Here is a 23,494-nt window from a genome sequence, read left to right on the forward strand (position 1 = left end):
CTGAAAAACGACCACCTTTGAACAAGAAACATAAGATAAAACGTCAAGAATGGGCCAAGAAATATCTTAAGACTGATTTTTCAAAGGTTTTATGGACTGATGAAATGAGAGTGACTCTTGATGGGCCAGATGGATGGGCCAGAGGCTGGATCAGTAAAGGGCAGAGAGCTCCACTCCGACTCAGACGCCAGCAAAGTGGAGGTGGGGTACTGGTATGGGCTGGTATCATCAAAGATGAACTTGTGGGACCTTCTTGGGTTGAGGATGGAGTGAAGCTCAACTCCCAGACCTACTGCCAGTTTCTGGAAGACAACTTCTTCAAGCAGTGGTACAGAAAGAAGTCGGTATCGTTCAAGAAAAACATGATTTTCATGCAGGACAATGCTCCATCACATGCATCCAACTACTCCACAGCGTGGCTGGCCAGTAAAGGTCTAAGAGAAGAAAAAATAATGACATGGCCCCCTTGTTCACCTGATCTGAACCCCATAGAGAACCTGTGGTCCATCATAAAATGTGAGATCTACAGGGAGGGAAAACAGTACACCTCTCGGAACAGTGTCTGGGAGGCTGTGGTGGCTGCTGCACGCAATGTTGATCGAAAACAGATCAAGCAACTGACAATCTATGGATGGAAGGCTGTTGAGTGTCATCATAAAGAAAGGTGGCTATATTGATCACTAATTTTTGGGGTTTTTGTTTTTGCATGTCAGAAATGTTTATTTCTAAATTTTGTGCACTGATATTGGTTTACCTGGTGAAAATAAACAAGTGAGATGGGATTATATTTGGTTTTTATTAAGTTGCCTAATAATTCTGCACAGTAATTGTTACCTGCACAAACAGATACCCTCCTAAGATAGCCAAATCTAAAAAAAAACCCACTCCAACTTCCAAAAATATTAAGCTTGGATATTTATGAGTCTTGTGGGTTGATTGAGAACATAGTTGTTGATCAATAATAAAAATAATCCTCTAAAATACAACTTGCCTAATAATACTTCACACAGTGTAGTAAGAAAATTTTATTTGTATGGACGAGCCCTGCAACATAAAGTTACCCACTAGATGGCGGTAATGCACAGCGGAGTGCTAGATGCTGAGGATGCTAATCACCATGACGTCTTCGCTCTGGTACGTCACGTGGGCTTGTGCCCCTCAGCTGCCTGCAGCAGTAGCAAAATCAGCTGGAGGATGAGGGATGCGCATGGAGGCAAAGTAACAGGGACTATCTTCTGCCTGAGTAACCTGCACTCTGCACAGTGAGTATGATATACTATAGTTTTTACCCTTGAACATGTTTTTAGCCGTGTGCTCCTCTAATAATGTATACTCTAATTTACAGACTTCTTATCCTAAGGGTTTAGCCAAGGATAAGTGTTCAAAATGCAAGGAAAAAACAACAGCAATGACACTAAAAAGAATACATGTATATGTCGTGTACGGGGGTAAATTGGATAAGACCGACCGACAGTCATTTCAATTTAAGGGGCGAACGTTATGTCGCCGTAATGTAATCAGCCGACTGGTCGTTACTATGTCTTCTGTGTCTTTGCCTTTGTTGTCTCACATGATGCTACTGTCAGTTCTCCTGTCTTAAAGTTTTGTTTTATGTAGGGGAAGTGACACCCCCGGTGTTCTCAGTGTTCTGTAAAGTCTTATGTGTCAGCAAATAGACCGCCCTGGTCATGTAGGACACAGAGTTCTGTCACAGGCAACATTTACCCACGTCAGACGTTTACTGTACGCACTGCTAGTTAGTGTATACTGTGGGGAATGTCAGGCGTCATTTCACATTTATCTTAAAGTATAGAGTTAGCTCTGCAGGGATTTACCACATGAAATGTAAGACCCCGTGCACACCTTCAGTATTTGGTGAGTTGTTTACCTCAGTATTTGTTAGAAAAACCAGGAGAGGAACAATCAGAGGGAAAGTATAATAGAAACACGTCTTGACTTACAAATACTGATGTAAAAACTCTCCAAATACTGAACGTGTGAACGTGGTCTAAAAGTTGCTATTGCTTCTTCCTTAACATCATTTTAAAAGTAGAGATATGCGAATTTTTGAAATCATGCATTCTAATTGTCACTCTCTGCCTGCCCTCCATGGGTAGTGCGGGGTCTGTCACCCCCTACCTGCCCTCCATGGGTAGTGCGGGGTCTGTCACCCCCTACCTGCCCTCCATGTGTAGTGTGGGGTCTGTCACTCCCTACCTGTCCTCCATGTATAGTGTGGGGTCTGTCACTCCCTACCTGTCCTCCATGTATAGTGTGGGGTCTGTCACTCCCTACCTGTCCTCCATGTATAGTGTGGGGTCTGTCACTCTGTACCTGTCCTCCATGTGTAGTGTGGGGTCTGTCACTATCTACCTGTCCTCCATGTGTAGTGTGGGGTCTGTCACTATCTACCTGCCCTCCATGTGTAGTGTGGGGTCTGTCACTCCCTACCTGTCCTCCATGTATAGTGTGGGGTCTGTCACTCCCTACCTGTCCTCCATGTATAGTGTGGGGTCTGTCACTCCCTACCTGTCCTCCATGTATAGTGTGGGGTCTGTCACTCCCTACCTGTCCTCCATGTATAGTGTGGGGTCTGTCACTCCCTACCTGTCCTCCATGTGTAGTGTGGGGTCTGTCACTCCCTACCTGTCCTCCATGTATAGTGTGGGGTCTGTCACTCTGTACCTGTCCTCCATGTATAGTGTGGGGTCTGTCACTCCCTACCTGTCCTCCATGTATAGTGTGGGGTCTGTCACTCTGTACCTGTCCTCCATGTGTAGTGTGGGGTCTGTCACTATCTACCTGTCCTCCATGTGTAGTGTGGGGTCTGTCACTATCTACCTGTCCTCCATGTGTAGTGTGGGGTCTGTCACTCTCTACCTGTCCTCCATGTATAGTGTGGGGTCTGTCACTCCCTACCTGTCCTCCATGTATAGTGTGGGGTCTGTCACTCTCTACCTGTCCTCCATGTATAGTGTGGGGTCTGTCATTTTCTACCTGTCCTCCATGTATAGTGTGGGGTCTGTCACTCTCTACCTGTCCTCCATGTATAGTGTGGGGTCTGTCACTCTCTACCTGTCCTCCATGTATAGTTTGGGGTCTGTCATTTTCTACCTGTCCTCCATGTGTAGTGTGGGGTCTGTCACTATCTACCTGTCCTCCATGTGTAGTGTGGGGTCTGTCACTCTCTACCTGTCCTCCATGTATAGTATGGGGTCTGTCATACCCTACCTGTCCTCCATGTATAGTGTGGGGTCTGTCATTTTCTACCTGTCCTCCATGTGTAGTGTGGGGTCTGTCACTCCCTACATGTCCTCCATGTATAGTGTGGGGTCTGTCACTCCCTACCTGTCCTCCATGTATAGTGTGGGGTCTGTCACTCCCTACCTGTCCTCCATGTATAGTGTGGGGTCTGTCACTCCCTACCTGTCCTCCATGTATAGTGTGGGGTCTGTCATTTTCTACCTGTCCTCCATGTGTAGTGTGGGGTCTGTCACTATCTACCTGTCCTCCATGTGTAGTGTGGGGTCTGTCACTCTCTACCTGTCCTCCATGTATAGTTTGGGGTCTGTCATACCCTACCTGTACTCCATGTATAGTGTGGGGTCTGTCACTCTTTACCTGGCCTTCATATATAGTGTGGAGTTTTAAGCTAATTACCTGCCCTCCATGTATAGTATGAGGCCCGACACTCTCTACCTACCCTCCATGTTTAGAGTGGGGTCTATCATTATCTATCAGCCATCTATGTGTAATGTGAAGTCCGACACTCTCTACCTCTTCTCTTGTCATTTTCTACCTGCCCTCTATGTTTAGTGTGTAGTCTGTCTTTTTCTACCGGCCCTCCATGTTTAGTGTGACAACCCAACCCTGTCTCGCTACCTGTCCTCCATGTGTATTGTGAGATCTGTCTGTTTACTTGCAGTTCATGTGTAATGTGGGATCTATCACTCTCTACCCGCCCTCCATGTTAGTATAGGGTCTGTCACATTCTACCAGTACCCCATGTGCAGTGCAGGGTGCATGACTCTCTGCCTGATTTTCATGTTTAGTGTGGGGTCTATCGCTTTCTTTACTGAATTTTCACCAAAAATGTAATTTGTGGTGAATGAATTTGTAATACTAAAAAGTCTCTAATTCACTGCAAAATATGTGTATAATACTCTGAGTTCTCCTACGAGTGTATTGAACCTGTTTTGAGCACTTTAATGCAAACAAAACCTTATTAATGTCTAACTGACCTTAACCTATCCAGCTGATAGAAACCGGATGGTATCCAGTGGTAACCAAGGAAGTGTGCAGAAAAACATATTTTTTTGAATACGCACACTTTGTGAGACATTTGTGTTTGCATTTCCGGATTATAAAGATTTTTATTTTGGCTTTAAAAAAAAATGGCTTTCCCATCTCACAATGCAGGAAGCACACTTTTTGAGACATGCAAGCTTTGGTTTTTGGATTTTTGTTTAGTATCAGAATTAAAACTAAAGGGTTTAATACTGCCCTCCTTGTTTGTACTGTGTAAAGAATAAAAAAAAATGCTTGCTATTTTGCGATTCACCACCTTGCGATTTTTCATTTTTGCTCGCTCGTTTTTTGCTCCCCTACTTCCCAGAGCCATAACTTTTTTATTTTTTTGTCCATATAGCCATATGAGGGCGTATTTTTTGAGGGACAAGTTGTACTTTTAAATTGCGCCAATGATTTTACCATGTAGTGTACTGGAAAATGGAAAAAAAATTCCAAGTGCGGTGAAATTGCAAAAAAAGTGCAATTCCACAATTGTTTTTTAGGTTTTTAATTTACCATGTTCACTATATGGTAAAACTGACCTGCCATTATGATTCTCCAGGTAATTAAGAGTACGTGGATACCAAACATGTATAGGTTCTTTTTTAATTTATGTGGGGTGAAAAAAAAAATCAAAAAATCAAAAGTTTGTAAGAAAAAAAAAATGTCGCAATATTCTGAGACCCGTGGTGTCTCCATTTTTCGTGATCTGGGGCTGCGTGGTAGCTTATTTTTTGCGCGCCAAGCTGATGTTTTTATTGATACCATTTTGGAGTAGATGCAATGTTTTGATCGCCTGTTATTGCTTTTTATTGCAATGTTACGGCAAAAACCTGGTGTTTTGATTTTTTTTCTCGTTATGCCGTTTCTTAACGCAGCGATTCCAAATATGTGGGGGTTTTTTTGTTTTATTTTGAATGGGGCAAAATGAGGGTGATTTGAACTTTTATGGGGTTTTTTTTTAATACGTTTTAAAACATTTTTTTTACTTGCTTCAATAGTCCCCCTAGGAGACTTGAAGCTGCAATATTCCGATCGCCTGTGCTTCAGCCCTGCTATGTGTCGACGGGCTGGCGTTCATAGGGGGTCTTCAATGACAGGCACGGGGGCCTTCTGCAGACCCTCAGCTGTCATGACAATCCATCGGCGCCCCGCGATCACATGAAAGGGGCACCTATGGGTGTGTCTTATGACGGAGATTGACAGCAGCATTTAATATGTTAACAGAAGTGGGTGGATCGTGATTCCACCCACAGCTGTTAGAGGCACATGACAGCTGATCAAATCAGCTGTCATGTGCTGGGAAAGATGCGGGTTCATCTCCGGAGCGTGCATCAAAAGTAAGGAGATGACCTTGGACGTACATATATAGCTAAGGTCGTAAAAGGGTTAAAGTGCTGTTGCTGCAGATTAATCAATTCAGCCTCTATCCTAAATACATATATTTCACTTGAGTCTTTGGACTATTATTCAAAAAATGAGACTGCCACTCCTATTAAAGGAGTTGTCTGGTCCAAATCCATAAGTCTGCAGCCACTCTGTGTGACTGCAGACATATGAATCCCCCCAGCGCACGCATTGTGCGCTGCGGGGATTCGCCGGTTTCTGACCTGGGAACGGAGGGTATGTATGCGTTATGCATGCTCCCAGCCAGGGCCCATCTATCGGGCGAGGCCTCGCTCCATTTACTTGTATAGAGCGAGGCCGCGCCCCATCTAGTGACACCGCCTTACAAGTGTATGAAAGTGAGGCCGCATCCACTGGCCGGGAGTATGTATAGCCCATACATACCCTCCGGTCTCGGGTCAGAAATCGGTGAATCCCTGCATCGCACAGTGCAGGATTCATAAGTCTGCAGTCACACAGAGTGAATGCAGACTTATAAATTGGGATCGGACAACCCCTTTAACAATATGATTTAGCACTGCAATAGCACACCAGATCAGATTGGGCCTTTTTAATCATTAAGTTGAATGAGGTGTGCATGCTGATCTCCTATCACTACGCTGGAAAAGTCATAAATGGCGCTGCTTAGCCCGCCACAATTTTTATATTGGCTGTAATAGTCCACCCTGATTGGCTGGACTAGACCATGTGATGTGATAGCTGCAGGGCATTATGGGGAAGCCTGCGCAGACATGCCTGATGTCATTAGCCAACTCTCTGAGTTTTCAACAGTGTGTGAAATGGCAATTTTTGTTTGCGATCTTTTCAAATTGATTGTTCAAATTTCAGGAAAGTTGATTCGAAGTTGATCCTCCGCAGATCGATCAATTCATCTCTAAACACAAGTTTGTATGTACATTGCAGAAACACTTGACATAATATAACATAACCAAATATACTGTTATATAACAGTACCAGTTACTCCAACCATAGAAAACAATACAAGAATACATTTTTCCGGGAAGGCTTAGACAGTTGTTGTGTTTATGTTCTTACAAATGTTCATTACAGTGCAAAAGTTTTAGGCAGGTGTGAAAAAAATGCTGCAAAGTAAGATTGTTTTCAAGAATAGATCTGTTAATAGTCTATTTTTAACAATTACGAAAATGCAAAGTGAATAAACAAAAGAGAATTCTAAATGAAATCAATGTTTGGTGAGACCACCCTTTGCCTTCAAAACAGCATCAATTCTTCTAGATACTTGCACATAGCTTGAAAGGACCTGGCAGGGAGTTGGTTCCACACAGCATATCTTAGAGAACTACAGTCCTGCTCATCGTTATTGGCACCCATGAAGTTCAAGTACATAATGTGGAATATGTCCTGAAAAAAATGAATCAACTGAAACAGTTTTTTTTGTATAGAGCACTCGTGTTAAATACAAAAGAGCAAATGATAAACAATAATTTAAAACCAAAAACAATGGGAGAGAAAAATAAAAACCTAAAGCTGCTGTGACACTGGTATTGGCACCCTTTACATTAATTTAGTATGGAAACACATTTTGACTCTCCTGTGGTAAATCACCAAAGAGATTCTCCTGTGATTAATTGTCGGTGCCCATGTGACATGAATTAGTCAATGAATAATGACTTCACTTTTTTAAAAAGCAACATGGTAAGCCCTGATCCTTTGTCACAATGGTGAAGACAAAGGAGCTCTCTAAGGACATCAGAACTGTTATTATTAGTAAATACATGACTTCAAAAGGGTATAAGGCCATCTCCAAAGACCTTGGTATCTCAGTTTCAGCAGTGCACAATGTTATTAAGACGTTTGCTAAGCATAGAACCATCAAGAACCTCCCTGGACGAGGGGGAAAGAGGAAAATTGACAAGAGATATCTTCGAACTTTAGTGTGAATGGTGGAAAAAACACCACATCAAATGTCCAAAGACCCGAAGACCAACCTGGAACAGTCTGGTTTCAACAAGTAGCATATGCCCCACACTAAACCAAGCAGAGCTTTATGGACGAAGGCCAAGGAAGAACAGATGAACAGATGAAATAAAAATAGAGCTTTTTGGCAAAGCAAAGCAACAGTCTGTTTACAGACGGCGCAATGAAGCTTATAAGGAAAAGAACACCTTACCAACAGTTAAGCATGGTGGAGGATCCATAATGCTGTGGGGTTGCTTTGCTTCGTCTGGTACTGGAGGCCTTGACCGTATCACAGGAATCATGATATCAGAGAATTTTCAAGAGATTTTAGAGCGAAATATCCTACCCAGTGTAAGAAAACTTGGTTTGAGTGGAAGATCATAGGTCCTCCAGCAGGACAATGAGCCAAAGTACACAACCAAAAGTGCAAAGGAATGGTTGAAAAAGAAAAAATGGACTGTTTTAAAATTGCCAGCAATGAGTCCTGACCTCCATCCCATTGAAAATATTTGGGGTGAGCTGAAATCTACCATTGGGAAAAAGAACCCTGAAAACATTCAAGAGCTTGAACAAACTGCAAAGGAAGAGTGCGCTCCTGGGTCAGTGTGCCTCTATGCCGACCGCGTCTCCTGGTGTCCTGCGGTTCCGGGTCCCATGGGCTCTCGGAGCTATTGGTCACATGATGTGGTTGTCATGTAGGTGGCCTAACACTGGAGCCCGTTACGCATCATACCACGCCCCCTCCTCCACTAGTGGTCTGCAATAATATACCTCCACTTTCTAATTGGTTTGCAATAACACACCCCCACTCTCTGATTGGTATCTCCTTTCTTCTTATACTTCCGGCCTCCCTGATGCCTGTACCCGCTGACGAAGGTGCTTGCCAAAACACGCGTCGGGGTGGACGCGGTACGGACAAGGGAGCCATCTGACTGTAAGTCTCCTTTACACAAGTATCTATGTAATATGTCAATGAGGTGTGCTAGCATGAAATGAGTACCGTTTCGAGCCTATCCTCTCTGAATCTGCTACTATGTTGATTTGACTATTGCTGCTGCTGCATTTTTGCTCTCTACTTTGTTTTTTTTGCATAAATTGTATTTTTGCACAATTGGAGAAGTATACATGCACTAGCACTTTACATACTCCTTTACTGAAGTTACCCTGTAGGAGACTGGATTTGCATCCGTATTAATAGTAATATTTACTTATCCATTTATGTGTCTAAATGCATTTACAGCAGTGTTTTCTATTTTACCATCTAATATACATTTGTATCACCTGTACTTTCTATCTGTTCTATAGGCATGATTCTGGTACAATATACGTATATACATTCCATTTAGCATATGTGATGTTAATATCGTGTTGGAATTTGTGAGACTAGCGGTCCCTCCATGATTTTCACTCATTCGCCGGACATGCGCCCCAGTATTTAGATGTTTTAAATTTGTTTTATTTTTCTTGACATTGTTCTCATATCCATTTTTGTCACCTGTAATAAATAAATTTACCTTGTTCTTCACCGTATACGACATGTTGGGACTTTATGGTCGGACTGTTCTTCCTTCATTTTACCGACAGTCCTTGGGTCATACTGGTCCGGATTTCTGATGAGGGAATAGATATTTATTTACACACTATGACTATATGAGTCTTTTTATATATATTTAACCACCATCAGGAATCCAAATGTTTGCTTACCCTTGTTTATGTTTATTATTTCTAATTATAATCATAAGATGAAGGAATCTTTGGGAATATTGTTTCTGCATGATATAAAATCTGTGTGCATAGAGATTTTCACAAGGATCTGGAGCTGAATTCAATGTTGATTGCAATTACAGAAAATTCATTGGTGCAACCTGTACAGCCACACAGGGGGCCAAGGGGGTCCACTTCAACCTCCAGATCAGGTGGAAATGTGCGTTAGGATGAGCTATTGGACAGCAAATGGACCATATACTGTTCTTGCACAGGGGCCTCTTCTGTTGTGCTCGCCACTGACCCAGATTATTCTTTACATTATTCAATTTACTGGTAACCATCTACTAAAATATATTTTCCTGCCTGTATATTCCGCTCTGTACACAAAGTGTAAGTTTTGTAACCATAGATAGACACACAGTCTCTTAGAATGAAAGCTTGGTGTTATATCAGGTCAATTACTGTATTTCTCCATCTATTTAAATCATGCAAATAGATGTAGATGTGGGAGTTAGTTAATATGAAACGTGTAACCAGGTATTTTATGAAACTAGACAAAAGAATAAAAGTAATTCAGAGCTGGAATCAGGGACTTTGTCACAAGTTTATACTTTATTTCTCAAAGCCCAGCTTTTTAAAAACTTCTTATCTAGTAGTCTGCTGTGCCCACTATGCCAAAATAACATGTCACTTATGCTATATGGCAACCTGTATTCTGCCTAGTAACACTCTTCAATAAAGAATACCTGTCATTAGGTTAAAAGTGGTTTTGTTCGTACTGCTCACCTGAGTTTTCCGATTCCCTTTTTTCTTTAAATCCACCATACAGTTCCAGAGATATGAGTCTTTTTATATACAGCTAATTTGTGTGGTCTTTACCAAAAAGGCATTGTTCATAGGATAATAATGCAGATCGGCCTAAAGACACACCCCTTTGGTTAACCATCAAAATAGACTAAACAAAAAAGAAAAAGAAAAAAAATGTAATACTTAAGGAGGAAGCAGGAATATCATAAGAGCAAAAATTGGCCACGTTAACCTGGTGATCTTCTTTAAAACAGATTGTATCCTGGAAGCCATGAAGTAGATACCTGAATGTCGGAGTGTGTTTACTGATGATGTGTAGGCGGCAAACTATCCCGAATGGTCAGTGGTGCGGGCAGTGTTCTATTTAACATCTATTTACTATATATTACCTTATATTTTGTTATGTCTACTTAAAAGGGGAAAGGGAAGTTTTGGGTTACTGTGGCCACATGATGTGAATGGTGTTAGTAGTATTCTTTGGTATCCAGTTGTGTAATCCTCGGTTTACTATTGGTAGGCAGGAAGTTAAAGAGGTTTTTCTTTATATTTTTTCCAACTTTACAGGGTAGATTGTTGGTGCATGAGATGAGCAGTTTCCTCTGGTATGTCTTCTTTTATTTCTCGAGACTGACTTTCTCCTGTGACGTTTCAGGCTGCATTCACTCGCTGTGGCTGCGTTATGTTTTTTGCTGCAATGTTGGTAGATATGAAACATTATTGCGATGATTTTGAAAGATCAAGCAAACTGCAACATCAGCAACCCATGTATATGTAGCCTTAAAAAATATAGGGGAGAATTAATTAATACATTTACTCTATATAGTCTGATTTTAAACAGGTGGGGGTATTTAATAGTCTCTGAATGGAGGTCATTAAAAATTCTTGCCGAGCAGGAGGATAAATGATATTCTCTCATGGTTGGGAAAGAGAGTATATAATACTTCTTGGTATTCAAAAGAGAAGGACAGAGTATGTAATACTTCTTGTAATTCAAAAGCTTGGACAGAAATAACACTTAGGCCCTGAATCATCAAGACCGGCAATTTTCTTGCCAGTCTTGATGAAGGGACATGGTGGAGTCAGAAACTCCTGATTCATGAAGAGTTGCATGCCTTTTCATGAATCAGGAGCGTTTATAGAGTGGCGTGAGCCTCCGTGCGCCACACCCGAAATCTTACTCCAGTCCCTAAATTGTACAAGCTGTGGTGTCATGCCGTTGATGCACCCCCATCCTGCTCCGTCCATTTTCACCTAACTGGGAGAAACTGGTGTAAAAACGAAGAGTTGCACCAAAATTTTTGTGACTTTTCAAAGGAAATTGCTCGCAAAATTTCTCTGATGAATCAGTGCCTAGATGTCAATGTAGTGTCCATGCATACATGTAGGGGGTTGATGGCACTTTTGAGTCCAGTGTTTTGAGGTACGTGAGGCAGGTGATATCTTTCAATGTCCAGTAGGTGGAATATTTGGTGTTGTATTAGAACCAAGTACAAAGTTTTGAGCTTATGGCTTTTAGTTTCATATTGTTTTATTTAATTTAAAAAGGAACAATAAATTTGGTGACAATAACCCCACGCAGGGGGAGTATAATACTATTCATGTCCATTTGTCCCTTTGCTTTTTACATTTTTACAGTAACACATCAAACAAATACAAATAAGACTCCAGACTCAACATGGGAAGGGGAGGGAAGGGGAGGGAATGGATATCCTGAGGTTACCATGTCAATCACATTTCCTAAATCTCATTGTCCACCTATAATTTGTTACAGACGGATAGGCAAACTCAAAGTAACCCTAATGACACATAATATGATGTCCTTTAATTAAGCCTACCAAGCTAATATGATCCAATCATGCCCATCTTTATATACAAACTCCATATCAAGGGGAAATACGCAGGGCTGCAGCTAGCTGTGTGTCCATGTGAAAATCTATCCAGGGGGTCCAGGTGTCAAAGTATGTTATCAGGCTGTCAGTTCTTGTGGCTTCTATTCTTTCGTGTAACATTATTGTATTAATTCTCTTTTTTACTTCCAAAAGGGATAATGTTGTTGTTTTCCATTTGGATGCTATATGGATCCTCATCGCCATGGTGATATAATTAAGGAGTTTAAAAGAAGTGTTAGAGATTCCAGAAGGTTTATCTCCTAGTAGCAAAACTGTCGAAGATATCTGGACAGATGTCCCAAGCAGTCTCGTGATCAAATCTCCAATATCTTTCCACAAGGCTTGCACCTTGGAACACGTCCACCAGATATGTTTCATGTCTCTCTGGGCATCACATCCTCTGAAGCATTTTTGCGAGACCCCCGGGTAGATTCTGTGCAGTCTAGTTGGGACATAGTATGTTCTGTGTAGTAGTTTTATTGAGGTTTCTGTCAATGAAGTTTGATTGCTACTCTTTGAAATTGTGTCACAACAGCATTGCCATCTTTGGGGGGTCACTGTTACATTTAGGTCTGTTTCCCAGTTTAGCATGAATTGTTGTTTTCTATTATGTGTTGGGGTGTTAAATATAGAATATAAGTGTGAGATGATTCCCCTACCGAACGGGTCGTAGATACATTTTTGTTCAAAACTCGCTGGATGTGAGAGAATTTTCTTCGGGACTTGTCTTCCTACAAAATGTAGTACCTGGTTGGTGTGCATTGCTTCTCTATATGGAGGGGTATGTGTGTCTATGAATTCCTGTCTAGTGATCAGTTTATAGGACGGGCAAAATTCCTTCAAACTTATAAGCCTCTTTAGCTTCCACCATTGGAACGCTTATGGTTCTAATCCAGTTGGGAACATTGGATTATTAAGTATCCGCAGCAACGGGGAGGGTTGAGATTGTAGATGGAACTTAAATCTTACTTTCCTCCAGATGCTCAGAGAGTGGAATGAAAATGGGGAAAATATAGTCACATTTTTAATTTGCCCACTGACCACAGGAGCCCTGGGAGTGAGTATGGCTCCAATAGTGAAGACTCAATTCCTACCCATCTGGGCACATCAGATTGAGCAGACACATTTGACAGCTGTGCCACTTGAGCTGCTTTGTAGTATAAGGAAAAGTTTGGCAGCGACACTCCTCCCAGGCTCCTGTGTAAAAACATAGTTTTCTGAGCGATTCTGGACCGCTTGTTTTTCCATATTAATTTATCTACCAGCAAATGTATCATGGAAAAGGTCCTATGAGGTATATTTATAGGGATGGTTCTAAAGAGGTAAAGAAATTTCGGGAGTGTGACCATTTTGATTGCGTGTACTCTACCTAACCAAGAAAGTGATGGGGTGGACCATTTATTTAGGTCAGCTTTAAAACTTTGTATAAGAGTGGCGTAGTTCCATTTATAAAGTGTACCCTTTTCTTTCGTGAGGATAATTCCCAAATATGTAATGTAAGTGTTCTTTTTTAGTAAAGCCAAAGTTTGAGGTAATTTGTTCTTGCTGTGTTTGGGTCATATTGATGAATAGTGCTTCGGATTTCTCTATATTAATTTTGAGTCCTGAGATTTTTTCAAACGATTTGAGGAGGGAAAATAAATTGGGCAGGGATATTAAAGGCTGGGTAATGGATAGGAGAAGGTCATCTGCAAATAGACTCACCTTGTATTCATCGTTGGAGAGCTTAAAACCACTTATGTCAGGGTGGCCTCGGATAGCTTCAGCCAGGGGTTCCATCGCCAGTGCAAATAGCGCAGGAGAAAGTGGACAGCCCTGGCGTGTACCTCTGCATATATTTATAGGGGTCAGTTTGGTTGGTGGGAGTTTAAGATAAGCGGAGGGTTTATCATAAAGCAATGCAATGGAGTCGATGAACGATCGGGAGAATCCATACTTACTCAAAATGTTGAAAAGATAGGGCCAGGATATCGAATCAAACGCTTTTTCAATATCTAAAGCGAGCATCATTAGTGGTGTCTTTTTCGTTGTTGCGGCATGTATAATATTTAGGTTACGCCTAATATTGTCTGGCGCTTGCCTAGTGGGGATAAAACCTACCTGATCTCTATGGATTAGAGATGGCAAAAGTTTGTTTAATCGTCTGGTGATGATAGATGTATAAATCTTAAGGTCAATGTTAAGTAGGGATATTGGTCTATAATTTTTGATCATGAGGGGGTCTCGTTTGGGTTTGGGTATTACCGTAACTTGAGCAGTATAAAATTCTGTCGGCATTTGTTCACCTAAAAGTAAGGCATTAGAGTATTTTTTTATGTGTGGGAGAAGGGTGTCCATATATTTTATATAGTACATGGCTGTCAGCCCATCGGCTCCTGGAGCCTTCCCTTTCTTAAGCTGTTTTATCACCATAGTGATTTCCTCTTCCGTTATCTCAGATTGCAAAACTTTACTTGTATTATTGTCAATTTTGGGGAGGTGTATTGTTTGTAGGAAGGACTCTATCTGGTTTTGAGGCAAGGGTTGGGGCTTTGAATATAGTTGTTGATAGAAAGAATGAAATGTGGCATAAATTTTGTCAGGGTGTGATGTTACGCTACCTGAGGTATATTTTATGGAGAATACTGTGTTTAGTAGTTCTTTTTTATGGAGTTGTCTAGCTAATAGCTTACTGGGTTTGTTCGCTTGTTTATAGAAGTATGTTTTTGTCCATTTCATAGCCTTCTCCGTTTTTGTAGTTAAAAGGGAATTTAATTGTAGTTTCGTGTCTAGGATGCGTTTTATTAGATATTTCGATGTTTGCGATTGGTTCGCTATTTCATATCTAGCTAGTTGGGTTTCTAGATTCCTTTGTATTTGGGATCTTTCTTTTTTTCTATGAGCCAATTTAATTAGAGTTCCTGTTATGTATTTTTTGTGAGCCAGCCAAATGGTTCCAGGGCTAATGTCTTCCGTACAATTTGTAGAAAAATAAATATCCAGGTCTTCCTTAATTTGAGCTGCTATTATTGGGTCTGTAAGGATAGCCTCATTTAGTCTCCAAGAGAAAAGCCGTGTTGTTGGAGTATTAAGTTTGAAAACCGTTAAAACCGCATCATGATCTGACCAGGAGGAAGGGATATGTCTAGAGTATAACATTGTTGGTAACGTACATGAGTTTGTTAGGATCAGGTCAATCCTAGAGTAGATTTTATGCACTGGGGAGAAGAACGTATACCCTCTGTTAGAGCTATTGGATTCTCTCCAGGTATCAGTTAGTTGGTTGGATTTAATAAGGTAATTGATCCTTTTACGTTCTATTTTGGATAAATCCGCTCTGCCAATGGCAGAGCTGTCCAGGCTAGGGTTTAAGGTCAGATTAAAATCCCCTCACCATATTAAATGTTTGAAGGTGAAGTTATTGAGCTTAGTAAGAATCATTCGGAATAATGAAAGCTGTTGACCAGCTGGGGTGTAGCTATTAATTAGACATAGGTCTAAGCCCTGCAATGTTCCCATTAGGATAACAAAACGGCCCTCTGGGTCAACTAGGGTATCGCGCAGTTGGAAAGGTAAGCTATTTTTAAGGAATATTGCCACGCCTCTATTTTTTTGTCATTAGTTGCCAAATAAACCCTATTGTATGCAGAATTAAAATATGAAGGGAATGACGTGTTTGAGAAATGGGTTTCTTGGAGGCAGATAATATCAGGATTATGCTTAGCATAGTCAATGAATGCCTTTCTTCGTTTTGACGGGGAATTAAATCCCCGGACATTATGCGATAAAACCCTACATATGGTTATGGTGTGTGGGGATGTAGAGTGGGTTACCTATTACATATCGCCTTATATTCAATGTTCGTGTCGGTGGTTCCAAATTGGCATGGTATATCAGGAAAGGATCTGTGGACATGGTCGGAGAATCTGGATCATAGGCATAAAAATACATATATAGGGTGAATAAGACAAAAAATAGCATAAATACAAGTTGGGAGATTAACCCAAACAGGTTGGTAACATAGAGGTTCTTAACACACTTGGAATTCCTCCTCATTACCATGGTGGGCAACATACAGTATCCCGGGTCGCCTAACACAGCTAAATATATGGAAATTCACCGTAAACAGGTGAAAAAAAAAAGAAGAAACAATCTAATATGCGCCTTATGATGTATCCGTCCTCCCAAATCATGTACATCTGTTTTCACATGTATATAGCACATATGAACCTTTTTTTTTTTTCTAACAATTTTTATTAATAAAGGCTTATGTGGTATAATTACTAGGGTCGGAGGGATATCATAAGAGTAAAACTGTCCCATTTCTGGGTTGTAGGTACACGTTACCGTTTAATCTCAATAAACAAAAAGAGCATAGGCAAACACCTTAAAAAGAGACCTATGTAACTTCTCAAGTTCCAAAACCCATGTCAGACTCGAGGGCATAAGAAACCATAGAAGGTCTCTGTAATTTAAGTTCAGGTCGTTGATGCTCTGGTCCATTGTCTCCTTCTTATGTTGGCTTCGGTCCATACTTTCACTGGACGGGATGAACGTTGGTTTGGAACGGAGTCATCTGGGAGCTGGATACCTGCTTTTCTGAGAGCGGCTCTCTCCTCTTCCAGGGACCATATAACAAAAGATGCACCTTTATAGAAAAATGATAGCGCAAATGGAAAGCCCCATCTATATCTTATATTTGCATCCTGTAGGGCCAAGGTGATGGGTCGGACAGACCTTCTCCTGAAAAGTGTGGCTGGGGAGATGTCAGCAAAAAGGTGGACGCTATTTGGGACTCCTGGGAGATCCGGGTATTCTCGTGCTGCAGTCAAGATGAGATCTCTTATATCCTCGTGATGTAATTTGAGAACTACGTCTCTTGGGACATCTTCTGACCTTGGTTTCCCTAGGGCTCTGTATATCCTTGTTATACGTAGCAGAACTGGGTCTGTGTCAGGCAGGAGTGCAGTAAATAGGTCCATAACAGTTTCTTTCAAGGAAGTAAATCTTTCTGGCAATGATTTTATTCTTATGTTTCCTCTCCTGGACCTATTCTCCAGATCCTCATATTTAAGATCTAATAAAGCAAGGTGATCTGCATGGCTTTTAATGTGAGCCTGATCTTCCTCTAGAGCCCCAGCTGTATCCTCTATTTTTTTTTCCAAGTCACAGGTCCTCTGCTCTATCTCTTGTAATTGAGCAGAAAAGTTATCTACAGAAGTTTTTAATTCAGTTCTGAAGGTCTCTAACAGCTGCTTCAGTAAATACTCAGTTGATATCACTGAGCCTGCTGGGACGTGCTGGGGGGGAAGGGTGTCAAAGTCCTGCTGTGAGGCTGAGGACACCATGGCCATTGTTGGTTTCCCACCTGCCTGCTGTGCTGATAAGAGATCAGTGATGGGACCTTGCTGGTGGGCTGACTCCTTTCTTAGGCATTCTGCCCTCCCCACACTTAGCTGTTATCTTTCAGGGCTTTGGTAACTTAAATACCTGCTGAGACGCTGTAAAGTGCTGTGTTCAGCGATGCCAGGACAGGAGTTCAGGCAGACATGTCCTCTCACTCCGAGGTCCACGCATGCGCGAGCTTATGGCTTTTAAAACCATAAGTCTCCTGTACTGAAGTTTGGATACTGTTATGTGCACTTACTAATGGCTATAAAAAGGGTGAGACTGATACTCTTTCCAAACAACCATAAAAAAAACATTGTTGTAGTGAAACATTATTTACACACAGAAGTTAAAGGGAATCTGTCTGGAAGATTTCAAACTCCAAACTATTTATATGACCATGTAACTCTTTCAAAGACAAGTCCAGCAATATATTTACATGGCCAGTCCGTCCATCTGTTACTGAGAAATCAGCCTTTAAATTGATAGGTAGAAGAAGCTAAAGAAATATTTGTAGATCTGAAGTCGCTTTCACTTCAGCTCAATTTCCTGGCTCCTCCTGCTTGATGACGGCTCTTTTGCCTATAGTCACACAGCATAGATGCTGTCATTCAAACAAGAAGATATGGCTCTGAGTTGGGGAATAGAGCTGGAGTGACAGTGTGCTTATTAGCATATCAATTCAAATGCTGATTTCTCCGTAATAGAAGACTGGACTGGCTGTGTAAAGGTATTGTTGGACTTGTCTTTGAAAGAGCTACATGGACATATACATAGTTTGAAGTGTGAATCCTGCTGACAGATTTCCTTTAAGTTTAGTTGCCAAACATTTTCATAAGTGCTGAATTTTAGAAAGGTTATACAGGATTTGAGAAATGTGGCTGCTTTGTTCAGAAAATTGTGTCACACTTGTCTACATGTGGTGTGGGGTATTGCAATTTCAATCATTTTAATGGAGCAGAACTGCCATTCCACACATAACCCACAGACATGAGAGGTGCTCATTCTGGAACAAGCAGGTATATTTTTCTAATTCTGTACAGCATCTTTCCCATTCTAGATGATATGGCAGACCTAGTCACACACCTGATAATTACTTTACAGCCAGTTTACCTCTTCATGTACCAACAATGTGTATTTGTATAAAATCTCTTACTACTGTAGCTAAATTAAATTTATTCTTCTCAAGATTTTCTTTAGCCTATTTTACGTCTTTTTTGCCTCATTCATCCTATTTTTCAACAAGAATTGGCCACTGTTCTCTGAACCCTCTAAAAGCAGATTATCACATTATATAACACTATAAAATGAATTCTTCTTGCTAATATATTCTGCACTAAAACCTGAAAGCATCTTAATAAAATCTCAAGTATCTGGCAATGTCATATTTGTGAGCAAAGTTTTAGAATGCTTAGCAACAGAGTGTCTAGGCGAGTCACGAGGTTTGTGGAGCTTTAATTGATATACAACGGTATCATAGTCATAACCTTTGTACCGCTTCTTAAAATTGCAAATGAAGATCAGTAGTTTTGTGGCTATTTGGTAAATTTACTATATTTTTTGTCAAGAGCACAGAACTATAGCTTAAATTGTCTATTTAAGGTCCTGTTTTTTCCAGCTTGAGATCAGTTCTTGCAAATGAACCTCATTGTATCAGTTTCTTCAGCAACATGATAGACATTTGAATTAGATATGGCCAGAGAGTGTTCCATGTGATTATCCTGAGTTCTTAAGATCAAGACCTCCATTTACTGCAGTATGTTAGTGTAGAAACAACCTATAGTGCCAATCAAAGAAGAAATTTGTATTGATTTTTATATATTCTGGACAGATCATCTTTTCCTTATCTCCACAAAATTGTAACACAATTGCTAGGCTTTTATTAAATTGTAGTGCCAGTGAGTGGAGATAAATCTCTAGCTGTAAGTGAAATGGCACATTCCATAAATAAGGTTTTCTAGAATTTGTGGTAGCAATAGTGGTTACTTGACTTCAACTTGTAGGATTTTTTTTCTATGAATGCTACTTATCGCCTATGGTATAGGTGGTAACTTCTGATTGCTGGTGGTTCCTGCTTATCACTAGACCTGAAGTCCTAAGCCCAATTTCCTTTTAGCAGTATTCACAATTAAATTGAAAGGCGTAGTTGCACAGGCGCACAACTGCACCACTGTCTGAGCCTTATGGAGATGGCTGAGAGATGGACTTGTCCATCTCTATCAGTCCTATAGACAGTGAAGTGACCACACTTATGACTGGAGCTAGAGCTGCAGTGAAACCCCCAGTGATCAGACATTTATCACCTATCCTGTGTATTGGTGTTAATTGTTTTTTTGTGGAAAAATTCCTTTAAGTAGCAAATTTATACTTGATTCACAATTATTCCTGCATAAGTAAAGTTTCCAATTTTTATTTTGCAAACACTCATGGTTAGGTCAATTTAAGCATAACCATCCCATATGCAGCAAGACTGTCTCAAATTAGAGGAGCTGTTCGGGAGACTGGGGATACAGTGTTGCTCACCGTTATTGGCACCTTTTCATTTTTTTTTCTTCATAGACTGTACAATATCTTCAGAAATAAATGGAAATGTACAAAAATTATATCCTCAGCATTTTTTAATTAATGGTCCAAAGTAATATAACAATAAAACATTGTTTTTCAACTTCCATGTTGCAATTTCAAAGAAGAAACAGAATAAACAGCATGTGCAGCAATAAAGGCACCCCAAATTAATACTTGGTTGCACACACTTTGGAATTGATGACAGCCTCCTGCTGTGTAGGAACATTAATGTGATTTTCTAGGACCAGTATTTATGTGTGGGCATATATAAGGGACTGGGCAAAGTTAGGATACAGGCTTAGTGTAAAATAAAAATTGCCGCAGTGTAGTACACGCTGCTGTATATGTCACTTTATCTTGTTTTTCAAAGTTGGAAGGTATGATTTAAGTGTGCACTGCTTAAAAGGCAATTTCTAGCTTAGTAATAGTTAGTAATATCCAAAGCTATATCCAAGTGATAACATATAGCATATATCACTTAATTAAAACTGGGAGTGTGATCATTGGGTAATTTCCGCTGCAGCGGTTTTTAAAATGATATAAGGAGCGCTCATGAAACTTAATATAGATTGCATTGGTATCCATTTAGGAGCATAGTACTTCAGCTATACTGGATAGGCCTTAAAGCACTATTTAATTTCATGAAAATATGTTACTTGAAATACTAAGAAAACCCTATAATTTAATATTCAGTAATATTTTGCATGTTCATGGTCTGTCCCAATGCCTTACTCCACATTATTTGCTTGAGCTACAAACTTTAAAGAGCTAAAAACTGCGCTTACTTCTGCCTGAAAAATACAGCTTCAATGGTTCTTTATGAGCACACTTTTTTGGACTCTAGGTATGTGCGCACGTTGAGTATTTGATTGCAGAAATGTCTGCAAGGTTTCTGTATCTCTTGGTAAATGATTAAAGAATGTGTCTATTTTATTTCAAATAAAGTGTTTTTTTCTCGGTGTGTGTGTTTATTTAACTCTTTACTTACAGGTTAGTAATGAGGGTGTCTGGCTGACACCTTTTCATTACTAAACCTAGGGCTTGGTGTCAGCGACACCTAATCCCATTACCCCTAATTCCATTCAAATATGAAGTGCCATGGGGCAGCTGAGGGCTGCTATTTTTAGCCTTGGAAGGGGCCATTAGGGCAACATGTTCCCTGGCTCACCGCTGTTTGGTTAGCCTTTGGGTACGTCCCCACAATCAGAAACCAGAAGCTTTTTGGACGCAGCATATTTTTACTGCATCCAAAACCCTGCATTCTAATGCCACACTTGTTTTGTCAGTACATGCGGATCCACCACATGTAATGACTTTTTTCAATCGGTCAAAATCTGCAGTGGAGACTAGCGAATTTGACATGCTGTGGGTGAGTTTACGCAGTGTCAAAAACAAACACAGTGGGCAATGGATTTCTTTTAAATGAAATAAAATGAACAATTAAATTAAAAAAAATGGTGTGGGCTCTCGCGTCATTTTCATAACCAGCAGAGGGAAAGCCGACCAGTGGGGGCTGATATTACTAGCCAGGGAAGGGGCCATTAGGCCAACATGTTTCCTGGCTATTAATAACAGCCCTTAGCACTTACAGGCTAGATTATAGGGAGACCCCAGAAAAAAAATTGACGTAAGGTATGTATTGCCAGCTGACATGAAACCCAGGGGTTAGTAATGGGGAGGCGTCTATAAGACATCCTCATTATTAACCCCATAGAAAAGGTTTGGAAATAAACATATGGTCTGAAAAAATTTTATTTTAAATAAAAGGTCTTAATCATTTATTTAAGAATAAAAAACACATTATACTAACCTAGCGCCTAATCTGCTGAAGCCATTGTCCCTTGTAAAAAAAACAAAATAATAAACAACAAAAATACTCACTTAACGCCCATTCCATTTGAAGGTATTGTCACCTGTAAAAAAACAAAGATAACAACCATATACCTCACCTGTCCGACGTGATGACATAATCCAGAGTGTCCCACAAAGACCTGGGTCAGTTCTAGAGCAGTCACATCAACAATCACTGATGTGACAGTTCTAGAGGACAGAAGGCTATACACTGACACAGGAGTGTATGCACTCCTGTGTCAGTGTATAGCACTGAGCTGCCTTGAGAGAGGTCACTGGAGTTCAGTTAGCTGATGATCTCCGGTGACCTCATTGCACTACCGCTGCGTGAGAATTTTCTCATGCAGCGTCGGTGCAGTAAATAAGGTCACCGGAGCTCATCAGCTGATTGAACTCTGGTGACCTCTCTCCTGGCAGCTTAGGGCTATACACTGCTGGGAGCAATCATGTTCCTGTCAGTGTATAGCTTTCTGCTGGGTGATCTGATCGCCGTGGGACACTTGGGATTATGGTGGATAGGTGAGCATAATGTGTTTTTTTATTTTAATATTTATTTATTTTAACTTTTTTTTCACTGTGAGCACAGGCGCCGGCTGATGACAGCTCCCATCAACGTTGCCTGCTCTCGCTGTTATGAGTGGCAGTAGCCGTAGGCTGATGGGAGGAGTAGTCTCATCAGCTGATGCCTGTGACCCGCAGTCAATTCTTTGTGTTTTTGCTGTGTTTTTGACCCATTGACTTCAATTGAGTCAGTCAAATACGCAGCAAAAATCCGCAGCAAATATTTTCATAGCTGCATTTTTGCTGCGGATTTGACTGACTCAATTGGAGTCAATAGGTGAAAAACGCGGGAAAATTGCACAAAGAATTGACATGATGCACATTTAAACGCACAGCAAATCCTGACAGGAAAATTCCTGATCGTTTGCACAGCACTTCAGGATTGTCATTGCATTAGCTGGCACAAGGTTTCCCTAGCGTTTTTAGCCCAATTCCCCTCGGAAAAAACGCAGCGAAAATGCACCAAAAATGCACCATGTGCACACAGCCTAAACCTTCCCTCCTACAATTCATCTACACTGCCAGCTGCTATGCAAATTTCCCTTCTTTAGTGTTCAGATATCACAGAATTGGAAATGTCACATGACATGCGACATTTAGTTAAGGGGGCTGGTTATACTGTAGAAACATTGTTTGGACAGTGCCGTTTCGTATTCATGGTGCTTTGAGCTTTAGAAAAGTATTGCATGCCCATAGTATGAAACATCACTGGTAGGGAGTCATGAGCTGCTTACTGGCACCCATAACACAAACTATAAATAATACAAATATTAATAATAAATATACAAATAACTAGAAATTTGTCTAGAGCCGCCAATTTTGCCGGGGCCTCCAAACTCTCTTCTCTTCTGACAGATGATGTTCGGGGTTGGGAAAGGATCAAACCATTGGAATTTCAGTGGACAATCCTTTTGTTTTAAGGGAAAATTAATCACTGCTAGGTGTCTCTCTCCTCATTGAAAACATACGAACAGATGCCATGCTGAACACTTATGTGTATGGGTGAGTTGGGAAAGATAGCTGTTGGCCAACAGTAATCTCATGCAGATGACAAGCTTAAAATGCATTTTGGATGTTCACCAGTTTTATCTCTTGACATGCCAAAATTATATGTAATTAAAAATCTAGGC

General features: G+C 40.7%; 1 protein-coding gene across 6 annotated transcripts in view; it reads left to right on the forward strand.

The window, feature by feature from the left end:
* Positions 1–1,126: 1,126 nt before the first annotated feature.
* The window catches only part of SYTL5 (synaptotagmin like 5), a 483,329-nt gene continuing 460,961 nt past the window's right edge, over positions 1,127–23,494 (forward strand). For all 6 annotated transcript variants that reach the window (XM_073667280.1, XM_073667286.1, XM_073667282.1 and 3 more), the window contains exon 1: positions 1,127–1,262. The gene's annotated coding sequence lies outside the window, so the exon portion shown is untranslated. The remainder of the gene's footprint in view (positions 1,263–23,494) is intronic.

This window comes from Phyllobates terribilis, unplaced genomic scaffold (assembly GCF_046119375.1).
Source record: "Phyllobates terribilis strain yellow unplaced genomic scaffold, ASM4611937v1 Scaffold_2__4_contigs__length_985480577, whole genome shotgun sequence".
NCBI lineage: Eukaryota > Metazoa > Chordata > Amphibia > Anura > Dendrobatidae > Phyllobates > Phyllobates terribilis.